The 24,733-nt window shown below is 40.4% G+C and overlaps 22 non-coding genes across 22 annotated transcripts; 17 read left to right on the top strand and 5 right to left on the bottom strand.

Annotated features, from left to right (window-relative positions):
* Positions 1–1,181: 1,181 nt before the first annotated feature.
* On the top strand, positions 1,182–1,254 carry TRNAA-AGC (transfer RNA alanine (anticodon AGC)). Its single transcript has one exon. It is a non-coding gene; the product is annotated as a tRNA-Ala (tRNA).
* A 108-nt stretch (positions 1,255–1,362) lies between these two features.
* TRNAY-GUA (transfer RNA tyrosine (anticodon GUA)) lies at positions 1,363–1,448 on the top strand. Its single transcript is given in 2 exon segments — positions 1,363–1,399; positions 1,413–1,448. It is a non-coding gene; the product is annotated as a tRNA-Tyr (tRNA).
* A 2,038-nt stretch (positions 1,449–3,486) lies between these two features.
* TRNAA-AGC (transfer RNA alanine (anticodon AGC)) lies at positions 3,487–3,559 on the top strand. The gene has a single exon. It is a non-coding gene; the product is annotated as a tRNA-Ala (tRNA).
* Positions 3,560–3,667: 108 nt separating this feature from the next.
* On the top strand, positions 3,668–3,753 carry TRNAY-GUA (transfer RNA tyrosine (anticodon GUA)). Its single transcript is given in 2 exon segments — positions 3,668–3,704; positions 3,718–3,753. It is a non-coding gene; the product is annotated as a tRNA-Tyr (tRNA).
* Positions 3,754–5,791: 2,038 nt separating this feature from the next.
* On the top strand, positions 5,792–5,864 carry TRNAA-AGC (transfer RNA alanine (anticodon AGC)). The gene has a single exon. It is a non-coding gene; the product is annotated as a tRNA-Ala (tRNA).
* A 108-nt stretch (positions 5,865–5,972) lies between these two features.
* On the top strand, positions 5,973–6,058 carry TRNAY-GUA (transfer RNA tyrosine (anticodon GUA)). Its single transcript is given in 2 exon segments — positions 5,973–6,009; positions 6,023–6,058. It is a non-coding gene; the product is annotated as a tRNA-Tyr (tRNA).
* A 2,785-nt stretch (positions 6,059–8,843) lies between these two features.
* On the top strand, positions 8,844–8,916 carry TRNAA-AGC (transfer RNA alanine (anticodon AGC)). The gene has a single exon. It is a non-coding gene; the product is annotated as a tRNA-Ala (tRNA).
* A 108-nt stretch (positions 8,917–9,024) lies between these two features.
* TRNAY-GUA (transfer RNA tyrosine (anticodon GUA)) lies at positions 9,025–9,110 on the top strand. The gene is given in 2 exon segments: positions 9,025–9,061; positions 9,075–9,110. It is a non-coding gene; the product is annotated as a tRNA-Tyr (tRNA).
* A 2,775-nt stretch (positions 9,111–11,885) lies between these two features.
* On the top strand, positions 11,886–11,958 carry TRNAA-AGC (transfer RNA alanine (anticodon AGC)). The gene has a single exon. It is a non-coding gene; the product is annotated as a tRNA-Ala (tRNA).
* A 108-nt stretch (positions 11,959–12,066) lies between these two features.
* Positions 12,067–12,152, top strand: TRNAY-GUA (transfer RNA tyrosine (anticodon GUA)). Its single transcript is given in 2 exon segments — positions 12,067–12,103; positions 12,117–12,152. It is a non-coding gene; the product is annotated as a tRNA-Tyr (tRNA).
* A 223-nt stretch (positions 12,153–12,375) lies between these two features.
* On the bottom strand, positions 12,376–12,449 carry TRNAN-GUU (transfer RNA asparagine (anticodon GUU)). Its single transcript has one exon. It is a non-coding gene; the product is annotated as a tRNA-Asn (tRNA).
* Positions 12,450–14,939: 2,490 nt separating this feature from the next.
* On the top strand, positions 14,940–15,012 carry TRNAA-AGC (transfer RNA alanine (anticodon AGC)). The gene has a single exon. It is a non-coding gene; the product is annotated as a tRNA-Ala (tRNA).
* Positions 15,013–15,120: 108 nt separating this feature from the next.
* TRNAY-GUA (transfer RNA tyrosine (anticodon GUA)) lies at positions 15,121–15,206 on the top strand. Its single transcript is given in 2 exon segments — positions 15,121–15,157; positions 15,171–15,206. It is a non-coding gene; the product is annotated as a tRNA-Tyr (tRNA).
* A 223-nt stretch (positions 15,207–15,429) lies between these two features.
* TRNAN-GUU (transfer RNA asparagine (anticodon GUU)) lies at positions 15,430–15,503 on the bottom strand. Its single transcript has one exon. It is a non-coding gene; the product is annotated as a tRNA-Asn (tRNA).
* A 2,490-nt stretch (positions 15,504–17,993) lies between these two features.
* Positions 17,994–18,066, top strand: TRNAA-AGC (transfer RNA alanine (anticodon AGC)). The gene has a single exon. It is a non-coding gene; the product is annotated as a tRNA-Ala (tRNA).
* A 108-nt stretch (positions 18,067–18,174) lies between these two features.
* On the top strand, positions 18,175–18,260 carry TRNAY-GUA (transfer RNA tyrosine (anticodon GUA)). Its single transcript is given in 2 exon segments — positions 18,175–18,211; positions 18,225–18,260. It is a non-coding gene; the product is annotated as a tRNA-Tyr (tRNA).
* Positions 18,261–18,483: 223 nt separating this feature from the next.
* On the bottom strand, positions 18,484–18,557 carry TRNAN-GUU (transfer RNA asparagine (anticodon GUU)). The gene has a single exon. It is a non-coding gene; the product is annotated as a tRNA-Asn (tRNA).
* Positions 18,558–20,289: 1,732 nt separating this feature from the next.
* Positions 20,290–20,362, top strand: TRNAA-AGC (transfer RNA alanine (anticodon AGC)). The gene has a single exon. It is a non-coding gene; the product is annotated as a tRNA-Ala (tRNA).
* A 108-nt stretch (positions 20,363–20,470) lies between these two features.
* On the top strand, positions 20,471–20,556 carry TRNAY-GUA (transfer RNA tyrosine (anticodon GUA)). Its single transcript is given in 2 exon segments — positions 20,471–20,507; positions 20,521–20,556. It is a non-coding gene; the product is annotated as a tRNA-Tyr (tRNA).
* A 223-nt stretch (positions 20,557–20,779) lies between these two features.
* TRNAN-GUU (transfer RNA asparagine (anticodon GUU)) lies at positions 20,780–20,853 on the bottom strand. The gene has a single exon. It is a non-coding gene; the product is annotated as a tRNA-Asn (tRNA).
* Positions 20,854–22,585: 1,732 nt separating this feature from the next.
* On the top strand, positions 22,586–22,658 carry TRNAA-AGC (transfer RNA alanine (anticodon AGC)). Its single transcript has one exon. It is a non-coding gene; the product is annotated as a tRNA-Ala (tRNA).
* Positions 22,659–23,075: 417 nt separating this feature from the next.
* TRNAN-GUU (transfer RNA asparagine (anticodon GUU)) lies at positions 23,076–23,149 on the bottom strand. The gene has a single exon. It is a non-coding gene; the product is annotated as a tRNA-Asn (tRNA).
* Between the last annotated feature and the right edge of the window lie 1,584 nt (positions 23,150–24,733).

Raw genomic sequence — 24,733 nt, 5'->3', positions numbered from 1 at the left:
AACAGCAAACGTGTCTCGGATCAAAAACACTAGTCAAAATCCTAAATCCCAGTACAACTCGTGCCAAAGGACCAGAAGGAGATTCGCGACCTCTCAGCATTTTCTATATTCAAACCAAACCATAAAAGATCAATCTTTTCGCTTGGGATTGTGCTGCATTACAACTTTTTTCTACAAACTAGGTAAGTTTTTTTTCATTCCCCCAGTTTGGTTCTCTATATACAGAGAAATGGTTTACTAGAAAATTGCTCGACTGTATTTGTAGGCCATAATTCACATTGTGAAACCCAGCGGTCGATGGATCGAAACCAACCTCTGCTAAATAGTTGTGTTTTATAAACTTCATCATTGCATATCAACTGAACTTTTCTGTCAACAGCAAACGTGTCTCGGATCAAAAACACTAGTCAAAATCCTAAATCCCAGTACAACTCGTGCCAAAGGACCAGAAGGAGATTAGCGACCTCTCAGCATTTTCTATATTCAAACCAAACCATAAAAGGTCAATCTTTTTGCTTGGGATTGTGCTGCATTACAACTTTTTTCTACAAACTAGGTAAGTTTTTTTTACTCCCCCAGTCTGGTTCTCTACATACATAGAAATGGTTTGCTAGAAAATTGCCCGACTGTATTTGTAGGCCATAATTCACATTGTGAAACCCAGCGGTCGATGGATCGAAACCAACCTCTGCTAAATAGTTGTGATTTATAAACTTCATCATTGCATATCAACTGAACTTTTCTGTCAACAGCAAACGTGTCTCGGATCAAAAACACTAGTCAAAATCCTAAATCCCAGTACAACTCGTGCCAAAGGACCAGAAGGAGATTCGCGACCTCTCAGCATTTTCTATAATCAAACCAAACCATAAAAGGTCAATCTTTTTGCTTGGGATTGTGCTGCATTACAACTTTTTTCTACAAACTAGGTAAGTTTTTTTTACTCCCCCAGTCTGGTTCTCTACATACGTAGAAATGGTTTGCTAGAAAATTGCTCGACTTTATTTGTAGGCCATAATTCACATTGTGAACTCCGTAGATGTTCTTCAAATATGGGAGAAAGGAATCTGTACTTAAAAAAAAAAAAAAAAAAAAAAAAAAAAGCACTCAATGGCACATTTGACTATAAGTAAACTGTGACATGGTGTGGCGTGAAACTGATAATGGCGTTCGTCGGGCATGGGGGATTAGCTCAAGTGGTAGAGCGCTCGCTTAGCATGCGAGAGGTAGCGGGATCGATGCCCGCATTCTCCAATACAATCTTTGGATTCCTTTTTCAGTTGGCCGAGTGAATTGTTTATGCCACCTGCTCGTGGCACACACGTCCAAACCTTGAAGACTTTCAACAATGGCTAAATCAAGCCTTCGATAGCTCAGCTGGTAGAGCGGAGGACTGTAGATCTAAATTAGCAATCCTTAGGTCGCTGGTTCAATTCCGGCTCGAAGGAAGTTTTGTGTATTCTATCAGATGTTTTCAACCTTCTGGCAAATACCTGACAGCTATGCTCTTTCTGGACATGTAGACAGAAACACAACCGGAAAGTTTTTTCTCCAGTTTGCCTTGTGAATTCAAAACTTAGGCAGCAACAGTGCTTTTACTTTATGGAGATGCTGAGCACCAATGTGAAAACGTCTTCAACTGTAGCATGCTACCCAAGCAAAAGGAACCAACGTCCCTGGGTGGACTCGAACCACCAACCTTTCGGTTAACAGCCGAACACGCTAACCGATTGCGCCACAGAGACACAAACGCCTGCCGAACTTTCGTCTAACAGCCGGACGCACCCACCAGTTTTAACCGGAACCTTAAACAATGGTCAGACACCATTTCCTCTAATGATTTTCAACAATAATATGACACAAGAAAGCAAAAAAAAACAAAGAAACAATTGCAGAACCCCAGGAGTACTCTAGTCGCCAACAAATATGTAATGGCTGAAAATTTACATGTCATCGACCTGAACACAAACAGTCATTAGAATTTTACTCTGTACATCTGTTAACACAAGCAGAGTGGCGCAGCGGAAGCGTGCTGGGCCCATAACCCAGAGGTCGATGGATCGAAGCCATCCTCTGCTAAATTGTGCTGCATTGCATCTTTTTCTACAAACTAGCTAAGTTTTTTTCACTTCCCCATTTTGGTTCTCTATATACAGAGAAATGGTTTGCTAGAAAATTGCTCGACTGTATTTGTAGACCATAATTCACATTGTGAAACCCAGCGGTCAATGGATTGAAACCAACCTCTGCTAAATAGTTGTGTTTTATAAACTTCATCATTGCATATCAACTGAACTTTTCTGTCAACAGCAAACGTGTCTCGGATCAAAAACACTAGTCAAAATCCTAAATCCCAGTACAACTCGTGCCAAAGGACCAGAAGGAGATTCGCGACCTCTCAGCATTTTCTATATTCAAACCAAACCATAAAAGATCAATCTTTTCGCTTGGGATTGTGCTGCATTACAACTTTTTTCTACAAACTAGGTAAGTTTTTTTTCATTCCCCCAGTTTGGTTCTCTATATACAGAGAAATGGTTTACTAGAAAATTGCTCGACTGTATTTGTAGGCCATAATTCACATTGTGAAACCCAGCGGTCGATGGATCGAAACCAACCTCTGCTAAATAGTTGTGTTTTATAAACTTCATCATTGCATATCAACTGAACTTTTCTGTCAACAGCAAACGTGTCTCGGATCAAAAACACTAGTCAAAATCCTAAATCCCAGTACAACTCGTGCCAAAGGACCAGAAGGAGATTAGCGACCTCTCAGCATTTTCTATATTCAAACCAAACCATAAAAGGTCAATCTTTTTGCTTGGGATTGTGCTGCATTACAACTTTTTTCTACAAACTAGGTAAGTTTTTTTTACTCCCCCAGTCTGGTTCTCTACATACATAGAAATGGTTTGCTAGAAAATTGCCCGACTGTATTTGTAGGCCATAATTCACATTGTGAAACCCAGCGGTCGATGGATCGAAACCAACCTCTGCTAAATAGTTGTGATTTATAAACTTCATCATTGCATATCAACTGAACTTTTCTGTCAACAGCAAACGTGTCTCGGATCAAAAACACTAGTCAAAATCCTAAATCCCAGTACAACTCGTGCCAAAGGACCAGAAGGAGATTCGCGACCTCTCAGCATTTTCTATAATCAAACCAAACCATAAAAGGTCAATCTTTTTGCTTGGGATTGTGCTGCATTACAACTTTTTTCTACAAACTAGGTAAGTTTTTTTTACTCCCCCAGTCTGGTTCTCTACATACGTAGAAATGGTTTGCTAGAAAATTGCTCGACTTTATTTGTAGGCCATAATTCACATTGTGAACTCCGTAGATGTTCTTCAAATATGGGAGAAAGGAATCTGTACTTAAAAAAAAAAAAAAAAAAAAAAAAAAAAGCACTCAATGGCACATTTGACTATAAGTAAACTGTGACATGGTGTGGCGTGAAACTGATAATGGCGTTCGTCGGGCATGGGGGATTAGCTCAAGTGGTAGAGCGCTCGCTTAGCATGCGAGAGGTAGCGGGATCGATGCCCGCATTCTCCAATACAATCTTTGGATTCCTTTTTCAGTTGGCCGAGTGAATTGTTTATGCCACCTGCTCGTGGCACACACGTCCAAACCTTGAAGACTTTCAACAATGGCTAAATCAAGCCTTCGATAGCTCAGCTGGTAGAGCGGAGGACTGTAGATCTAAATTAGCAATCCTTAGGTCGCTGGTTCAATTCCGGCTCGAAGGAAGTTTTGTGTATTCTATCAGATGTTTTCAACCTTCTGGCAAATACCTGACAGCTATGCTCTTTCTGGACATGTAGACAGAAACACAACCGGAAAGTTTTTTCTCCAGTTTGCCTTGTGAATTCAAAACTTAGGCAGCAACAGTGCTTTTACTTTATGGAGATGCTGAGCACCAATGTGAAAACGTCTTCAACTGTAGCATGCTACCCAAGCAAAAGGAACCAACGTCCCTGGGTGGACTCGAACCACCAACCTTTCGGTTAACAGCCGAACACGCTAACCGATTGCGCCACAGAGACACAAACGCCTGCCGAACTTTCGTCTAACAGCCGGACGCACCCACCAGTTTTAACCGGAACCTTAAACAATGGTCAGACACCATTTCCTCTAATGATTTTCAACAATAATATGACACAAGAAAGCAAAAAAAAACAAAGAAACAATTGCAGAACCCCAGGAGTACTCTAGTCGCCAACAAATATGTAATGGCTGAAAATTTACATGTCATCGACCTGAACACAAACAGTCATTAGAATTTTACTCTGTACATCTGTTAACACAAGCAGAGTGGCGCAGCGGAAGCGTGCTGGGCCCATAACCCAGAGGTCGATGGATCGAAGCCATCCTCTGCTAAATTGTGCTGCATTGCATCTTTTTCTACAAACTAGCTAAGTTTTTTTCACTTCCCCATTTTGGTTCTCTATATACAGAGAAATGGTTTGCTAGAAAATTGCTCGACTGTATTTGTAGACCATAATTCACATTGTGAAACCCAGCGGTCAATGGATTGAAACCAACCTCTGCTAAATAGTTGTGTTTTATAAACTTCATCATTGCATATCAACTGAACTTTTCTGTCAACAGCAAACGTGTCTCGGATCAAAAACACTAGTCAAAATCCTAAATCCCAGTACAACTCGTGCCAAAGGACCAGAAGGAGATTCGCGACCTCTCAGCATTTTCTATATTCAAACCAAACCATAAAAGATCAATCTTTTCGCTTGGGATTGTGCTGCATTACAACTTTTTTCTACAAACTAGGTAAGTTTTTTTTCATTCCCCCAGTTTGGTTCTCTATATACAGAGAAATGGTTTACTAGAAAATTGCTCGACTGTATTTGTAGGCCATAATTCACATTGTGAAACCCAGCGGTCGATGGATCGAAACCAACCTCTGCTAAATAGTTGTGTTTTATAAACTTCATCATTGCATATCAACTGAACTTTTCTGTCAACAGCAAACGTGTCTCGGATCAAAAACACTAGTCAAAATCCTAAATCCCAGTACAACTCGTGCCAAAGGACCAGAAGGAGATTAGCGACCTCTCAGCATTTTCTATATTCAAACCAAACCATAAAAGGTCAATCTTTTTGCTTGGGATTGTGCTGCATTACAACTTTTTTCTACAAACTAGGTAAGTTTTTTTTACTCCCCCAGTCTGGTTCTCTACATACATAGAAATGGTTTGCTAGAAAATTGCCCGACTGTATTTGTAGGCCATAATTCACATTGTGAAACCCAGCGGTCGATGGATCGAAACCAACCTCTGCTAAATAGTTGTGATTTATAAACTTCATCATTGCATATCAACTGAACTTTTCTGTCAACAGCAAACGTGTCTCGGATCAAAAACACTAGTCAAAATCCTAAATCCCAGTACAACTCGTGCCAAAGGACCAGAAGGAGATTCGCGACCTCTCAGCATTTTCTATAATCAAACCAAACCATAAAAGGTCAATCTTTTTGCTTGGGATTGTGCTGCATTACAACTTTTTTCTACAAACTAGGTAAGTTTTTTTTACTCCCCCAGTCTGGTTCTCTACATACGTAGAAATGGTTTGCTAGAAAATTGCTCGACTTTATTTGTAGGCCATAATTCACATTGTGAACTCCGTAGATGTTCTTCAAATATGGGAGAAAGGAATCTGTACTTAAAAAAAAAAAAAAAAAAAAAAAAAAAAGCACTCAATGGCACATTTGACTATAAGTAAACTGTGACATGGTGTGGCGTGAAACTGATAATGGCGTTCGTCGGGCATGGGGGATTAGCTCAAGTGGTAGAGCGCTCGCTTAGCATGCGAGAGGTAGCGGGATCGATGCCCGCATTCTCCAATACAATCTTTGGATTCCTTTTTCAGTTGGCCGAGTGAATTGTTTATGCCACCTGCTCGTGGCACACACGTCCAAACCTTGAAGACTTTCAACAATGGCTAAATCAAGCCTTCGATAGCTCAGCTGGTAGAGCGGAGGACTGTAGATCTAAATTAGCAATCCTTAGGTCGCTGGTTCAATTCCGGCTCGAAGGAAGTTTTGTGTATTCTATCAGATGTTTTCAACCTTCTGGCAAATACCTGACAGCTATGCTCTTTCTGGACATGTAGACAGAAACACAACCGGAAAGTTTTTTCTCCAGTTTGCCTTGTGAATTCAAAACTTAGGCAGCAACAGTGCTTTTACTTTATGGAGATGCTGAGCACCAATGTGAAAACGTCTTCAACTGTAGCATGCTACCCAAGCAAAAGGAACCAACGTCCCTGGGTGGACTCGAACCACCAACCTTTCGGTTAACAGCCGAACACGCTAACCGATTGCGCCACAGAGACACAAACGCCTGCCGAACTTTCGTCTAACAGCCGGACGCACCCACCAGTTTTAACCGGAACCTTAAACAATGGTCAGACACCATTTCCTCTAATGATTTTCAACAATAATATGACACAAGAAAGCAAAAAAAAACAAAGAAACAATTGCAGAACCCCAGGAGTACTCTAGTCGCCAACAAATATGTAATGGCTGAAAATTTACATGTCATCGACCTGAACACAAACAGTCATTAGAATTTTACTCTGTACATCTGTTAACACAAGCAGAGTGGCGCAGCGGAAGCGTGCTGGGCCCATAACCCAGAGGTCGATGGATCGAAGCCATCCTCTGCTAAATTGTGCTGCATTGCATCTTTTTCTACAAACTAGCTAAGTTTTTTTCACTTCCCCATTTTGGTTCTCTATATACAGAGAAATGGTTTGCTAGAAAATTGCTCGACTGTATTTGTAGACCATAATTCACATTGTGAAACCCAGCGGTCAATGGATTGAAACCAACCTCTGCTAAATAGTTGTGTTTTATAAACTTCATCATTGCATATCAACTGAACTTTTCTGTCAACAGCAAACGTGTCTCGGATCAAAAACACTAGTCAAAATCCTAAATCCCAGTACAACTCGTGCCAAAGGACCAGAAGGAGATTCGCGACCTCTCAGCATTTTCTATATTCAAACCAAACCATAAAAGATCAATCTTTTCGCTTGGGATTGTGCTGCATTACAACTTTTTTCTACAAACTAGGTAAGTTTTTTTTCATTCCCCCAGTTTGGTTCTCTATATACAGAGAAATGGTTTACTAGAAAATTGCTCGACTGTATTTGTAGGCCATAATTCACATTGTGAAACCCAGCGGTCGATGGATCGAAACCAACCTCTGCTAAATAGTTGTGTTTTATAAACTTCATCATTGCATATCAACTGAACTTTTCTGTCAACAGCAAACGTGTCTCGGATCAAAAACACTAGTCAAAATCCTAAATCCCAGTACAACTCGTGCCAAAGGACCAGAAGGAGATTAGCGACCTCTCAGCATTTTCTATATTCAAACCAAACCATAAAAGGTCAATCTTTTTGCTTGGGATTGTGCTGCATTACAACTTTTTTCTACAAACTAGGTAAGTTTTTTTTACTCCCCCAGTCTGGTTCTCTACATACATAGAAATGGTTTGCTAGAAAATTGCCCGACTGTATTTGTAGGCCATAATTCACATTGTGAAACCCAGCGGTCGATGGATCGAAACCAACCTCTGCTAAATAGTTGTGATTTATAAACTTCATCATTGCATATCAACTGAACTTTTCTGTCAACAGCAAACGTGTCTCGGATCAAAAACACTAGTCAAAATCCTAAATCCCAGTACAACTCGTGCCAAAGGACCAGAAGGAGATTCGCGACCTCTCAGCATTTTCTATATTCAAACCAAACCATAAAAGATCAATCTTTTCGCTTGGGATTGTGCTGCATTATAACTTTTTTCTACAAACTAGGTAAGTTTTTTTTCATTCCCCCAGTTTGGTTCTCTATATACAGAGAAATGGTTTACTAGAAAATTGCTCGACTGTATTTGTAGGCCATAATTCACATTGTGAAACCCAGCGGTCGATGGATCGAAACCAACCTCTGCTAAATAGTTGTGTTTTATAAACTTCATCATTGCATATCAACTGAACTTTTCTGTCAACAGCAAACGTGTCTCGGATCAAAAACACTAGTCAAAATCCTAAATCCCAGTACAACTCGTGCCAAAGGACCAGAAGGAGATTCGCGACCTCTCAGCATTTTCTATATTCAAACCAAACCATAAAAGGTCAATCTTTTTGCTTGGGATTGTGCTGCATTACAACTTTTTTCTACAAACTAGGTAAGTTTTTTTTACTCCCCCAGTCTGGTTCTCTACATACATAGAAATGGTTTGCTAGAAAATTGCCCGACTGTATTTGTAGGCCATAATTCACATTGTGAAACCCAGCGGTCGATGGATCGAAACCAACCTCTGCTAAATAGTTGTGATTTATAAACTTCATCATTGCATATCAACTGAACTTTTCTGTCAACAGCAAACGTGTCTCGGATCAAAAACACTAGTCAAAATCCTAAATCCCAGTACAACTCGTGCCAAAGGACCAGAAGGAGATTCGCGACCTCTCAGCATTTTCTATAATCAAACCAAACCATAAAAGGTCAATCTTTTTGCTTGGGATTGTGCTGCATTACAACTTTTTTCTACAAACTAGGTAAGTTTTTTTTACTCCCCCAGTCTGGTTCTCTACATACGTAGAAATGGTTTGCTAGAAAATTGCTCGACTTTATTTGTAGGCCATAATTCACATTGTGAACTCCGTAGATGTTCTTCAAATATGGGAGAAAGGAATCTGTACTTAAAAAAAAAAAAAAAAAAAAAAAAAAAAGCACTCAATGGCACATTTGACTATAAGTAAACTGTGACATGGTGTGGCGTGAAACTGATAATGGCGTTCGTCGGGCATGGGGGATTAGCTCAAGTGGTAGAGCGCTCGCTTAGCATGCGAGAGGTAGCGGGATCGATGCCCGCATTCTCCAATACAATCTTTGGATTCCTTTTTCAGTTGGCCGAGTGAATTGTTTATGCCACCTGCTCGTGGCACACACGTCCAAACCTTGAAGACTTTCAACAATGGCTAAATCAAGCCTTCGATAGCTCAGCTGGTAGAGCGGAGGACTGTAGATCTAAATTAGCAATCCTTAGGTCGCTGGTTCAATTCCGGCTCGAAGGAAGTTTTGTGTATTCTATCAGATGTTTTCAACCTTCTGGCAAATACCAGACAGCTATGCTCTTTCTGGACATGTAGACAGAAACACAACCGGAAAGTTTTTTCTCCAGTTTGCCTTGTGAATTCAAAACTTAGGCAGCAACAGTGCTTTTACTTTATGGAGATGCTGAGCACCAATGTGAAAACGTCTTCAACTGTAGCATGCTACCCAAGCAAAAGGAACCAACGTCCCTGGGTGGACTCGAACCACCAACCTTTCGGTTAACAGCCGAACACGCTAACCGATTGCGCCACAGAGACACAAACGCCTGCCGAACTTTCGTCTAACAGCCGGACGCACCCACCAGTTTTAACCGGAACCTTAAACAATGGTCAGACACCATTTCCTCTAATGATTTTCAACAATAATATGACACAAGAAAGCAAAAAAAAACAAAGAAACAATTGCAGAACCCCAGGAGTACTCTAGTCGCCAACAAATATGTAATGGCTGAAAATTTACATGTCATCGACCTGAACACAAACAGTCATTAGAATTTTACTCTGTACATCTGTTAACACAAGCAGAGTGGCGCAGCGGAAGCGTGCTGGGCCCATAACCCAGAGGTCGATGGATCGAAGCCATCCTCTGCTAAATTGTGCTGCATTGCATCTTTTTCTACAAACTAGCTAAGTTTTTTTCACTTCCCCATTTTGGTTCTCTATATACAGAGAAATGGTTTGCTAGAAAATTGCTCGACTGTATTTGTAGACCATAATTCACATTGTGAAACCCAGCGGTCAATGGATTGAAACCAACCTCTGCTAAATAGTTGTGTTTTATAAACTTCATCATTGCATATCAACTGAACTTTTCTGTCAACAGCAAACGTGTCTCGGATCAAAAACACTAGTCAAAATCCTAAATCCCAGTACAACTCGTGCCAAAGGACCAGAAGGAGATTCGCGACCTCTCAGCATTTTCTATATTCAAACCAAACCATAAAAGATCAATCTTTTCGCTTGGGATTGTGCTGCATTACAACTTTTTTCTACAAACTAGGTAAGTTTTTTTTCATTCCCCCAGTTTGGTTCTCTATATACAGAGAAATGGTTTACTAGAAAATTGCTCGACTGTATTTGTAGGCCATAATTCACATTGTGAAACCCAGCGGTCGATGGATCGAAACCAACCTCTGCTAAATAGTTGTGTTTTATAAACTTCATCATTGCATATCAACTGAACTTTTCTGTCAACAGCAAACGTGTCTCGGATCAAAAACACTAGTCAAAATCCTAAATCCCAGTACAACTCGTGCCAAAGGACCAGAAGGAGATTCGCGACCTCTCAGCATTTTCTATATTCAAACCAAACCATAAAAGGTCAATCTTTTTGCTTGGGATTGTGCTGCATTACAACTTTTTTCTACAAACTAGGTAAGTTTTTTTTACTCCCCCAGTCTGGTTCTCTACATACATAGAAATGGTTTGCTAGAAAATTGCCCGACTGTATTTGTAGGCCATAATTCACATTGTGAAACCCAGCGGTCGATGGATCGAAACCAACCTCTGCTAAATAGTTGTGATTTATAAACTTCATCATTGCATATCAACTGAACTTTTCTGTCAACAGCAAACGTGTCTCGGATCAAAAACACTAGTCAAAATCCTAAATCCCAGTACAACTCGTGCCAAAGGACCAGAAGGAGATTCGCGACCTCTCAGCATTTTCTATATTCAAACCAAACCATAAAAGATCAATCTTTTCGCTTGGGATTGTGCTGCATTACAACTTTTTTCTACAAACTAGGTAAGTTTTTTTTCATTCCCCCAGTTTGGTTCTCTATATACAGAGAAATGGTTTACTAGAAAATTGCTCGACTGTATTTGTAGGCCATAATTCACATTGTGAAACCCAGCGGTCGATGGATCGAAACCAACCTCTGCTAAATAGTTGTGTTTTATAAACTTCATCATTGCATATCAACTGAACTTTTCTGTCAACAGCAAACGTGTCTCGGATCAAAAACACTAGTCAAAATCCTAAATCCCAGTACAACTCGTGCCAAAGGACCAGAAGGAGATTCGCGACCTCTCAGCATTTTCTATATTCAAACCAAACCATAAAAGGTCAATCTTTTTGCTTGGGATTGTGCTGCATTACAACTTTTTTCTACAAACTAGGTAAGTTTTTTTTACTCCCCCAGTCTGGTTCTCTACATACATAGAAATGGTTTGCTAGAAAATTGCCCGACTGTATTTGTAGGCCATAATTCACATTGTGAAACCCAGCGGTCGATGGATCGAAACCAACCTCTGCTAAATAGTTGTGATTTATAAACTTCATCATTGCATATCAACTGAACTTTTCTGTCAACAGCAAACGTGTCTCGGATCAAAAACACTAGTCAAAATCCTAAATCCCAGTACAACTCGTGCCAAAGGACCAGAAGGAGATTCGCGACCTCTCAGCATTTTCTATAATCAAACCAAACCATAAAAGGTCAATCTTTTTGCTTGGGATTGTGCTGCATTACAACTTTTTTCTACAAACTAGGTAAGTTTTTTTTACTCCCCCAGTCTGGTTCTCTACATACGTAGAAATGGTTTGCTAGAAAATTGCTCGACTTTATTTGTAGGCCATAATTCACATTGTGAACTCCGTAGATGTTCTTCAAATATGGGAGAAAGGAATCTGTACTTAAAAAAAAAAAAAAAAAAGCACTCAATGGCACATTTGACTATAAGTAAACTGTGACATGGTGTGGCGTGAAACTGATAATGGCGTTCGTCGGGCATGGGGGATTAGCTCAAGTGGTAGAGCGCTCGCTTAGCATGCGAGAGGTAGCGGGATCGATGCCCGCATTCTCCAATACAATCTTTGGATTCCTTTTTCAGTTGGCCGAGTGAATTGTTTATGCCACCTGCTCGTGGCACACACGTCCAAACCTTGAAGACTTTCAACAATGGCTAAATCAAGCCTTCGATAGCTCAGCTGGTAGAGCGGAGGACTGTAGATCTAAATTAGCAATCCTTAGGTCGCTGGTTCAATTCCGGCTCGAAGGAAGTTTTGTGTATTCTATCAGATGTTTTCAACCTTCTGGCAAATACCAGACAGCTATGCTCTTTCTGGACATGTAGACAGAAACACAACCGGAAAGTTTTTTCTCCAGTTTGCCTTGTGAATTCAAAACTTAGGCAGCAACAGTGCTTTTACTTTATGGAGATGCTGAGCACCAATGTGAAAACGTCTTCAACTGTAGCATGCTACCCAAGCAAAAGGAACCAACGTCCCTGGGTGGACTCGAACCACCAACCTTTCGGTTAACAGCCGAACGCGCTAACCGATTGCGCCACAGAGACACAAACGCCTGCCGAACTTTCGTCTAACAGCCGGACGCACCCACCAGTTTTAACCGGAACCTTAAACAATGGTCAGACACCATTTCCTCTAATGATTTTCAACAATAATATGACACAAGAAAGCAAAAAAAAACAAAGAAACAATTGCAGAACCCCAGGAGTACTCTAGTCGCCAACAAATATGTAATGGCTGAAAATTTACATGTCATCGACCTGAACACAAACAGTCATTAGAATTTTACTCTGTACATCTGTTAACACAAGCAGAGTGGCGCAGCGGAAGCGTGCTGGGCCCATAACCCAGAGGTCGATGGATCGAAGCCATCCTCTGCTAAATTGTGCTGCATTGCATCTTTTTCTACAAACTAGCTAAGTTTTTTTCACTTCCCCATTTTGGTTCTCTATATACAGAGAAATGGTTTGCTAGAAAATTGCTCGACTGTATTTGTAGACCATAATTCACATTGTGAAACCCAGCGGTCAATGGATTGAAACCAACCTCTGCTAAATAGTTGTGTTTTATAAACTTCATCATTGCATATCAACTGAACTTTTCTGTCAACAGCAAACGTGTCTCGGATCAAAAACACTAGTCAAAATCCTAAATCCCAGTACAACTCGTGCCAAAGGACCAGAAGGAGATTCGCGACCTCTCAGCATTTTCTATATTCAAACCAAACCATAAAAGATCAATCTTTTCGCTTGGGATTGTGCTGCATTACAACTTTTTTCTACAAACTAGGTAAGTTTTTTTTCATTCCCCCAGTTTGGTTCTCTATATACAGAGAAATGGTTTACTAGAAAATTGCTCGACTGTATTTGTAGGCCATAATTCACATTGTGAAACCCAGCGGTCGATGGATCGAAACCAACCTCTGCTAAATAGTTGTGTTTTATAAACTTCATCATTGCATATCAACTGAACTTTTCTGTCAACAGCAAACGTGTCTCGGATCAAAAACACTAGTCAAAATCCTAAATCCCAGTACAACTCGTGCCAAAGGACCAGAAGGAGATTCGCGACCTCTCAGCATTTTCTATATTCAAACCAAACCATAAAAGGTCAATCTTTTTGCTTGGGATTGTGCTGCATTACAACTTTTTTCTACAAACTAGGTAAGTTTTTTTTACTCCCCCAGTCTGGTTCTCTACATACATAGAAATGGTTTGCTAGAAAATTGCCCGACTGTATTTGTAGGCCATAATTCACATTGTGAAACCCAGCGGTCGATGGATCGAAACCAACCTCTGCTAAATAGTTGTGATTTATAAACTTCATCATTGCATATCAACTGAACTTTTCTGTCAACAGCAAACGTGTCTCGGATCAAAAACACTAGTCAAAATCCTAAATCCCAGTACAACTCGTGCCAAAGGACCAGAAGGAGATTCGCGACCTCTCAGCATTTTCTATATTCAAACCAAACCATAAAAGATCAATCTTTTCGCTTGGGATTGTGCTGCATTACAACTTTTTTCTACAAACTAGGTAAGTTTTTTTTCATTCCCCCAGTTTGGTTCTCTATATACAGAGAAATGGTTTACTAGAAAATTGCTCGACTGTATTTGTAGGCCATAATTCACATTGTGAAACCCAGCGGTCGATGGATCGAAACCAACCTCTGCTAAATAGTTGTGTTTTATAAACTTCATCATTGCATATCAACTGAACTTTTCTGTCAACAGCAAACGTGTCTCGGATCAAAAACACTAGTCAAAATCCTAAATCCCAGTACAACTCGTGCCAAAGGACCAGAAGGAGATTCGCGACCTCTCAGCATTTTCTATATTCAAACCAAACCATAAAAGGTCAATCTTTTTGCTTGGGATTGTGCTGCATTACAACTTTTTTCTACAAACTAGGTAAGTTTTTTTTACTCCCCCAGTCTGGTTCTCTACATACATAGAAATGGTTTGCTAGAAAATTGCCCGACTGTATTTGTAGGCCATAATTCACATTGTGAAACCCAGCGGTCGATGGATCGAAACCAACCTCTGCTAAATAGTTGTGATTTATAAACTTCATCATTGCATATCAACTGAACTTTTCTGTCAACAGCAAACGTGTCTCGGATCAAAAACACTAGTCAAAATCCTAAATCCCAGTACAACTCGTGCCAAAGGACCAGAAGGAGATTCGCGACCTCTCAGCATTTTCTATAATCAAACCAAACCATAAAAGGTCAATCTTTTTGCTTGGGATTGTGCTGCATTACAACTTTTTTCTACAAACTAGGTAAGTTTTTTTTACTCCCCCAGTCTGGTTCTCTACATACGTAGAAATGGTTTGCTAGAAAATTGCTCGACTTTATTTGTAGGCCATAATTCACATTGTGAACTCCGTAGATGTTCTTCAAATATGGGAGAAAGGAATCTGTACTTAAAAAAAAAAAAAAAAAAAAAAAAAAAAAAGCACTCAATGGCACATTTGACTATAAGTAAACTGTGACATGGTGTGGCGTGAAACTGATAATGGCGTTCGTCGGGCATGGGGGATTAGCTCAAGTGGTAGAGCGCTCGCTTAGCATGCGAGAGGTAGCGGGATCGATGCCCGCATTCTCCAATACAATCTTTGGATTCCTTTTTCAGTTGGCCGAGTGAATTGTTTATGCCACCTGCTCGTGGCACACACGTCCAAACCTTGAAGACTTTCAACAATGGCTAAATCAAGCCTTCGATAGCTCAGCTGGTAGAGCGGAGGACTGTAGATCTAAATTAGCAATCCTTAGGTCGCTGGTTCAATTCCGGCTCGAAGGAAGTTTTGTGTATTCTATCAGATGTTTTCAACCTTCTGGCAAATACCAGACAGCTATGCTCTTTCTGGACATGTAGACAGAAACACAACCGGAAAGTTTTTTCTCCAGTTTGCCTTGTGAATTCAAAACTTAGGCAGCAACAGTGCTTTTACTTTATGGAGATGCTGAGCACCAATGTGAAAACGTCTTCAACTGTAGCATGCTACCCAAGCAAAAGGAACCAACGTCCCTGGGTGGACTCGAACCACCAACCTTTCGGTTAACAGCCGAACGCGCTAACCGATTGCGCCACAGAGACACAAACGCCTGCCGAACTTTCGTCTAACAGCCGGACGCACCCACCAGTTTTAACCGGAACCTTAAACAATGGTCAGACACCATTTCCTCTAATGATTTTCAACAATAATATGACACAAGAAAGCAAAAAAAAACAAAGAAACAATTGCAGAACCCCAGGAGTACTCTAGTCGCCAACAAATATGTAATGGCTGAAAATTTACATGTCATCGACCTGAACACAAACAGTCATTAGAATTTTACTCTGTACATCTGTTAACACAAGCAGAGTGGCGCAGCGGAAGCGTGCTGGGCCCATAACCCAGAGGTCGATGGATCGAAGCCATCCTCTGCTAAATTGTGCTGCATTGCATCTTTTTCTACAAACTAGCTAAGTTTTTTTCACTTCCCCATTTTGGTTCTCTATATACAGAGAAATGGTTTGCTAGAAAATTGCTCGACTGTATTTGTAGACCATAATTCACATTGTGAAACCCAGCGGTCAATGGATTGAAACCAACCTCTGCTAAATAGTTGTGTTTTATAAACTTCATCATTGCATATCAACTGAACTTTTCTGTCAACAGCAAACGTGTCTCGGATCAAAAACACTAGTCAAAATCCTAAATCCCAGTACAACTCGTGCCAAAGGACCAGAAGGAGATTCGCGACCTCTCAGCATTTTCTATATTCAAACCAAACCATAAAAGATCAATCTTTTCGCTTGGGATTGTGCTGCATTACAACTTTTTTCTACAAACTAGGTAAGTTTTTTTTCATTCCCCCAGTTTGGTTCTCTATATACAGAGAAATGGTTTACTAGAAAATTGCTCGACTGTATTTGTAGGCCATAATTCACATTGTGAAACCCAGCGGTCGATGGATCGAAACCAACCTCTGCTAAATAGTTGTGTTTTATAAACTTCATCATTGCATATCAACTGAACTTTTCTGTCAACAGCAAACGTGTCTCGGATCAAAAACACTAGTCAAAATCCTAAATCCCAGTACAACTCGTGCCAAAGGACCAGAAGGAGATTCGCGACCTCTCAGCATTTTCTATATTCAAACCAAACCATAAAAGGTCAATCTTTTTGCTTGGGATTGTGCTGCATTACAACTTTTTTCTACAAACTAGGTAAGTTTTTTTTACTCCCCCAGTCTGGTTCTCTACATACATAGAAATGGTTTGCTAGAAAATTGCCCGACTGTATTTGTAGGCCATAATTCACATTGTGAAACCCAGCGGTCGATGGATCGAAACCAACCTCTGCTAAATAGTTGTGATTTATAAACTTCATCATTGCATATCAACTGAACTTTTCTGTCAACAGCAAACGTGTCTCGGATCAAAAACACTAGTCAAAATCCTAAATCCCAGTACAACTCGTGCCAAAGGACCAGAAGGAGATTCGCGACCTCTCAGCATTTTCTATATTCAAACCAAACCATAAAAGATCAATCTTTTCGCTTGGGATTGTGCTGCATTACAACTTTTTTCTACAAACTAGGTAAGTTTTTTTTCATTCCCCCAGTTTGGTTCTCTATATACAGAGAAATGGTTTACTAGAAAATTGCTCGACTGTATTTGTAGGCCATAATTCACATTGTGAAACCCAGCGGTCGATGGATCGAAACCAACCTCTGCTAAATAGTTGTGTTTTATAAACTTCATCATTGCATATCAACTGAACTTTTCTGTCAACAGCAAACGTGTCTCGGATCAAAAACACTAGTCAAAATCCTAAATCCCAGTACAACTCGTGCCAAAGGACCAGAAGGAGATTCGCGACCTCTCAGCATTTTCTATATTCAAACCAAACCATAAAAGGTCAATCTTTTTGCTTGGGATTGTGCTGCATTACAACTTTTTTCTACAAACTAGGTAAGTTTTTTTTACTCCCCCAGTCTGGTTCTCTACATACATAGAAATGGTTTGCTAGAAAATTGCCCGACTGTATTTGTAGGCCATAATTCACATTGTGAAACCCAGCGGTCGATGGATCGAAACCAACCTCTGCTAAATAGTTGTGATTTATAAACTTCATCATTGCATATCAACTGAACTTTTCTGTCAACAGCAAACGTGTCTCGGATCAAAAACACTAGTCAAAATCCTAAATCCCAGTACAACTCGTGCCAAAGGACCAGAAGGAGATTCGCGACCTCTCAGCATTTTCTATAATCAAACCAAACCATAAAAGGTCAATCTTTTTGCTTGGGATTGTGCTGCATTACAACTTTTTTCTACAAACTAGGTAAGTTTTTTTTACTCCCCCAGTCTGGTTCTCTACATACGTAGAAATGGTTTGCTAGAAAATTGCTCGACTTTATTTGTAGGCCATAATTCACATTGTGAACTCCGTAGATGTTCTTCAAATATGGGAGAAAGGAATCTGTACTTAAAAAAAAAAAAAAAAAAAAAAAAAAAAAAGCACTCAATGGCACATTTGACTATAAGTAAACTGTGACATGGTGTGGCGTGAAACTGATAATGGCGTTCGTCGGGCATGGGGGATTAGCTCAAGTGGTAGAGCGCTCGCTTAGCATGCGAGAGGTAGCGGGATCGATGCCCGCATTCTCCAATACAATCTTTGGATTCCTTTTTCAGTTGGCCGAGTGAATTGTTTATGCCACCTGCTCGTGGCACACACGTCCAAACCTTGAAGACTTTCAACAATGGCTAAATCAAGCCTTCGATAGCTCAGCTGGTAGAGCGGAGGACTGTAGATCTAAATTAGCAATCCTTAGGTCGCTGGTTCAATTCCGGCTCGAAGGAAGTTTTGTGTATTCTATCAGATGTTTTCAACCTTCTGGCAAATACCAGACAGCTATGCTCTTTCTGGACATGTAGACAGAAACACAACCGGAAAGTTTTTTCTCCAGTTTGCCTTGTGAATTCAAAACTTAGGCAGCAACAGTGCTTTTACTTTATGGAGATGCTGAGCACCAATGTGAAAACGTCTTCAACTGTAGCATGCTACCCAAGCAAAAGGAACCAACGTCCCTGGGTGGACTCGAACCACCAACCTTTCGGTTAACAGCCGAACGCGCTAACCGATTGCGCCACAGAGACACAAACGCCTGCCGAACTTTCGTCTAACAGCCGGACGCACCCACCAGTTTTAACCGGAACCTTAAACAATGGTCAGACACCATTTCCTCTAATGATTTTCAACAATAATATGACACAAGAAAGCAAAAAAAAACAAAGAAACAATTGCAGAACCCCAGGAGTACTCTAGTCGCCAACAAATATGTAATGGCTGAAAATTTACATGTCATCGACCTGAACACAAACAGTCATTAGAATTTTACTCTGTACATCTGTTAACACAAGCAGAGTGGCGCAGCGGAAGCGTGCTGGGCCCATAACCCAGAGGTCGATGGATCGAAGCCATCCTCTGCTAAATTGTGCTGCATTGCATCTTTTTCTACAAACTAGCTAAGTTTTTTTCACTTCCCCATTTTGGTTCTCTATATACAGAGAAATGGTTTGCTAGAAAATTGCTCGACTGTATTTGTAGACCATAATTCACATTGTGAAACCCAGCGGTCAATGGATTGAAACCAACCTCTGCTAAATAGTTGTGTTTTATAAACTTCATCATTGCATATCAACTGAACTTTTCTGTCAACAGCAAACGTGTCTCGGATCAAAAACACTAGTCAAAATCCTAAATCCCAGTACAACTCGTGCCAAAGGACCAGAAGGAGATTCGCGACCTCTCAGCATTTTCTATATTCAAACCAAACCATAAAAGATCAATCTTTTCGCTTGGGATTGTGCTGCATTACAACTTTTTTCTACAAACTAGGTAAGTTTTTTTTCATTCCCCCAGTTTGGTTCTCTATATACAGAGAAATGGTTTACTAGAAAATTGCTCGACTGTATTTGTAGGCCATAATTCACATTGTGAAACCCAGCGGTCGATGGATCGAAACCAACCTCTGCTAAATAGTTGTGTTTTATAAACTTCATCATTGCATATCAACTGAACTTTTCTGTCAACAGCAAACGTGTCTCGGATCAAAAACACTAGTCAAAATCCTAAATCCCAGTACAACTCGTGCCAAAGGACCAGAAGGAGATTCGCGACCTCTCAGCATTTTCTATATTCAAACCAAACCATAAAAGGTCAATCTTTTTGCTTGGGATTGTGCTGCATTACAACTTTTTTCTACAAACTAGGTAAGTTTTTTTTACTCCCCCAGTCTGGTTCTCTACATACATAGAAATGGTTTGCTAGAAAATTGCCCGACTGTATTTGTAGGCCATAATTCACATTGTGAAACCCAGCGGTCGATGGATCGAAACCAACCTCTGCTAAATAGTTGTGATTTATAAAATTCATCATTGCATATCAACTGAACTTTTCTGTCAACAGCAAACGTGTCTCGGATCAAAAACACTAGTCAAAATCCTAAATCCCAGTACAACTCGTGCCAAAGGACCAGAAGGAGATTCGCGACCTCTCAGCATTTTCTATATTCAAACCAAACCATAAAAGGTCAATCTTTTTGCTTGGGATTGTGCTGCATTACAACTTTTTTCTACAAACTAGGTAAGTTTTTTTTACTCCCCCAGTCTGGTTCTCTACATACATAGAAATGGTTTGCTAGAAAATTGCCCGACTGTATTTGTAGGCCATAATTCACATTGTGAACTACGTAGATGTTCTTCAAATATGGGAGAAAGGAATCTGTACTTAAAAAAAAAAAAAAAAAAAGCACTCAATGGCACATTTGACTATAAGTAAACTGTGACATGGTGTGGCGTGAAACTGATAATGGCGTTCGTCGGGCATGGGGGATTAGCTCAAGTGGTAGAGCGCTCGCTTAGCATGCGAGAGGTAGCGGGATCGATGCCCGCATTCTCCAATACAATCTTTGGATTCCTTTTTCAGTTGGCCGAGTGAATTGTTTATGCCACCTGCTCGTGGCACACACGTCCAAACCTTGAAGACTTTCAACAATGGCTAAATCAAGCCTTCGATAGCTCAGCTGGTAGAGCGGAGGACTGTAGATCTAAATTAGCAATCCTTAGGTCGCTGGTTCAATTCCGGCTCGAAGGAAGTTTTGTGTATTCTATCAGATGTTTTCAACCTTCTGGCAAATACCAGACAGCTATGCTCTTTCTGGACATGTAGACAGAAACACAACCGGAAAGTTTTTTCTCCAGTTTGCCTTGTGAATTCAAAACTTAGGCAGCAACAGTGCTTTTACTTTATGGAGATGCTGAGCACCAATGTGAAAACGTCTTCAACTGTAGCATGCTACCCAAGCAAAAGGAACCAACGTCCCTGGGTGGACTCGAACCACCAACCTTTCGGTTAACAGCCGAACGCGCTAACCGATTGCGCCACAGAGACACAAACGCCTGCCGAACTTTCGTCTAACAGCCGGACGCACCCACCAGTTTTAACCGGAACCTTAAACAATGGTCAGACACCATTTCCTCTAATGATTTTCAACAATAATATGACACAAGAAAGCAAAAAAAAACAAAGAAACAATTGCAGAACCCCAGGAGTACTCTAGTCGCCAACAAATATGTAATGGCTGAAAATTTACATGTCATCGACCTGAACACAAACAGTCATTAGAATTTTACTCTGTACATCTGTTAACACAAGCAGAGTGGCGCAGCGGAAGCGTGCTGGGCCCATAACCCAGAGGTCGATGGATCGAAGCCATCCTCTGCTAAATTGTGCTGCATTGCATCTTTTTCTACAAACTAGCTAAGTTTTTTTCACTTCCCCATTTTGGTTCTCTATATACAGAGAAATGGTTTGCTAGAAAATTGCTCGACTGTATTTGTAGACCATAATTCACATTGTGAAACCCAGCGGTCAATGGATTGAAACCAACCTCTGCTAAATAGTTGTGTTTTATAAACTTCATCATTGCATATCAACTGAACTTTTCTGTCAACAGCAAACGTGTCTCGGATCAAAAACACTAGTCAAAATCCTAAATCCCAGTACAACTCGTGCCAAAGGACCAGAAGGAGATTCGCGACCTCTCAGCATTTTCTATATTCAAACCAAACCATAAAAGATCAATCTTTTCGCTTGGGATTGTGCTGCATTACAACTTTTTTCTACAAACTAGGTAAGTTTTTTTTCATTCCCCCAGTTTGGTTCTCTATATACAGAGAAATGGTTTACTAGAAAATTGCTCGACTGTATTTGTAGGCCATAATTCACATTGTGAAACCCAGCGGTCGATGGATCGAAACCAACCTCTGCTAAATAGTTGTGTTTTATAAACTTCATCATTGCATATCAACTGAACTTTTCTGTCAACAGCAAACGTGTCTCGGATCAAAAACACTAGTCAAAATCCTAAATCCCAGTACAACTCGTGCCAAAGGACCAGAAGGAGATTCGCGACCTCTCAGCATTTTCTATATTCAAACCAAACCATAAAAGGTCAATCTTTTTGCTTGGGATTGTGCTGCATTACAACTTTTTTCTACAAACTAGGTAAGTTTTTTTTACTCCCCCAGTCTGGTTCTCTACATACATAGAAATGGTTTGCTAGAAAATTGCCCGACTGTATTTGTAGGCCATAATTCACATTGTGAAACCCAGCGGTCGATGGATCGAAACCAACCTCTGCTAAATAGTTGTGATTTATAAAATTCATCATTGCATATCAACTGAACTTTTCTGTCAACAGCAAACGTGTCTCGGATCAAAAACACTAGTCAAAATCCTAAATCCCAGTACAACTCGTGCCAAAGGACCAGAAGGAGATTCGCGACCTCTCAGCATTTTCTATATTCAAACCAAACCATAAAAGGTCAATCTTTTTGCTTGGGATTGTGCTGCATTACAACTTTTTTCTACAAACTAGGTAAGTTTTTTTTACTCCCCCAGTCTGGTTCTCTACATACATAGAAATGGTTTGCTAGAAAATTGCCCGACTGTATTTGTAGGCCATAATTCACATTGTGAACTACGTAGATGTTCTTCAAATATGGGAGAAAGGAATCTGTACTTAAAAAAAAAAAAAAAAAAAGCACTCAATGGCACATTTGACTATAAGTAAACTGTGACATGGTGTGGCGTGAAACTGATAATGGCGTTCGTCGGGCATGGGGGATTAGCTCAAGTGGTAGAGCGCTCGCTTAGCATGCGAGAGGTAGCGGGATCGATGCCCGCATTCTCCAATACAATCTTTGGATTCCTTTTTCAGTTGGCCGAGTGAATTGTTTATGCCACCTGCTCGTGGCACACACGTCCAAACCTTGAAGACTTTCAACAATGGCTAAATCAAGCCTTCGATAGCTCAGCTGGTAGAGCGGAGGACTGTAGATCTAAATTGGCAATCTTTAGGTCGCTGGTTCAATTCCGGCTCGAAGGAAGTTTTGTGTATTCTATCAGATGTTTTCAACCTTCTGGCAAATACCAGACAGCTATGCTCTTTCTGGACATGTAGACAGAAACACAACCGGAAAGTTTTTTCTCCAGTTTGCCTTGTGAATTCAAAACTTAGGCAGCAACAGTGCTTTTACTTTATGGAGATGCTGAGCACCAATGTGAAAACGTCTTCAACTGTAGCATGCTACCCAAGCAAAAGGAACCAACGTCCCTGGGTGGACTCGAACCACCAACCTTTCGGTTAACAGCCGAACGCGCTAACCGATTGCGCCACAGAGACACAAACGCCTGCCGAACTTTCGTCTAACAGCCGGACGCACCCACCAGTTTTAACCGGAACCTTAAACAATGGTCAGACACCATTTCCTCTAATGATTTTCAACAATAATATGACACAAGAAAGCAAAAAAAAACAAAGAAACAATTGCAGAACCCCAGGAGTACTCTAGTCGCCAACAAATATGTAATGGCTGAAAATTTACATGTCATCGACCTGAACACAAACAGTCATTAGAATTTTACTCTGTACATCTGTTAACACAAGCAGAGTGGCGCAGCGGAAGCGTGCTGGGCCCATAACCCAGAGGTCGATGGATCGAAGCCATCCTCTGCTAAATTGTGCTGCATTGCATCTTTTTCTACAAACTAGCTAAGTTTTTTTCACTTCCCCATTTTGGTTCTCTATATACAGAGAAATGGTTTGCTAGAAAATTGCTCGACTGTATTTGTAGACCATAATTCACATTGTGAAACCCAGCGGTCAATGGATTGAAACCAACCTCTGCTAAATAGTTGTGTTTTATAAACTTCATCATTGCATATCAACTGAACTTTTCTGTCAACAGCAAACGTGTCTCGGATCAAAAACACTAGTCAAAATCCTAAATCCCAGTACAACTCGTGCCAAAGGACCAGAAGGAGATTCGCGACCTCTCAGCATTTTCTATATTCAAACCAAACCATAAAAGATCAATCTTTTCGCTTGGGATTGTGCTGCATTACAACTTTTTTCTACAAACTAGGTAAGTTTTTTTTCATTCCCCCAGTTTGGTTCTCTATATACAGAGAAATGGTTTACTAGAAAATTGCTCGACTGTATTTGTAGGCCATAATTCACATTGTGAAACCCAGCGGTCGATGGATCGAAACCAACCTCTGCTAAATAGTTGTGTTTTATAAACTTCATCATTGCATATCAACTGAACTTTTCTGTCAACAGCAAACGTGTCTCGGATCAAAAACACTAGTCAAAATCCTAAATCCCAGTACAACTCGTGCCAAAGGACCAGAAGGAGATTCGCGACCTCTCAGCATTTTCTATATTCAAACCAAACCATAAAAGGTCAATCTTTTTGCTTGGGATTGTGCTGCATTACAACTTTTTTCTACAAACTAGGTAAGTTTTTTTTACTCCCCCAGTCTGGTTCTCTACATACATAGAAATGGTTTGCTAGAAAATTGCCCGACTGTATTTGTAGGCCATAATTCACATTGTGAAACCCAGCGGTCGATGGATCGAAACCAACCTCTGCTAAATAGTTGTGATTTATAAACTTCATCATTGCATATCAACTGAACTTTTCTGTCAACAGCAAACGTGTCTCGGATCAAAAACACTAGTCAAAATCCTAAATCCCAGTACAACTCGTGCCAAAGGACCAGAAGGAGATTCGCGACCTCTCAGCATTTTCTATAATCAAACCAAACCATAAAAGGTCAATCTTTTTGCTTGGGATTGTGCTGCATTACAACTTTTTTCTACAAACTAGGTAAGTTTTTTTTACTCCCCCAGTCTGGTTCTCTACATACGTAGAAATGGTTTGCTAGAAAATTGCTCGACTTTATTTGTAGGCCATAATTCACA

Source organism: Dendrobates tinctorius, unplaced genomic scaffold, assembly GCF_039654945.1.
Source record: "Dendrobates tinctorius isolate UK_male_01 unplaced genomic scaffold, ASM3965494v1 ptg000693l, whole genome shotgun sequence".
NCBI classification, from domain to species: Eukaryota; Metazoa; Chordata; class Amphibia; order Anura; family Dendrobatidae; genus Dendrobates; species Dendrobates tinctorius.
This window is presented reverse-complemented; position numbering and strand designations above follow the sequence as displayed.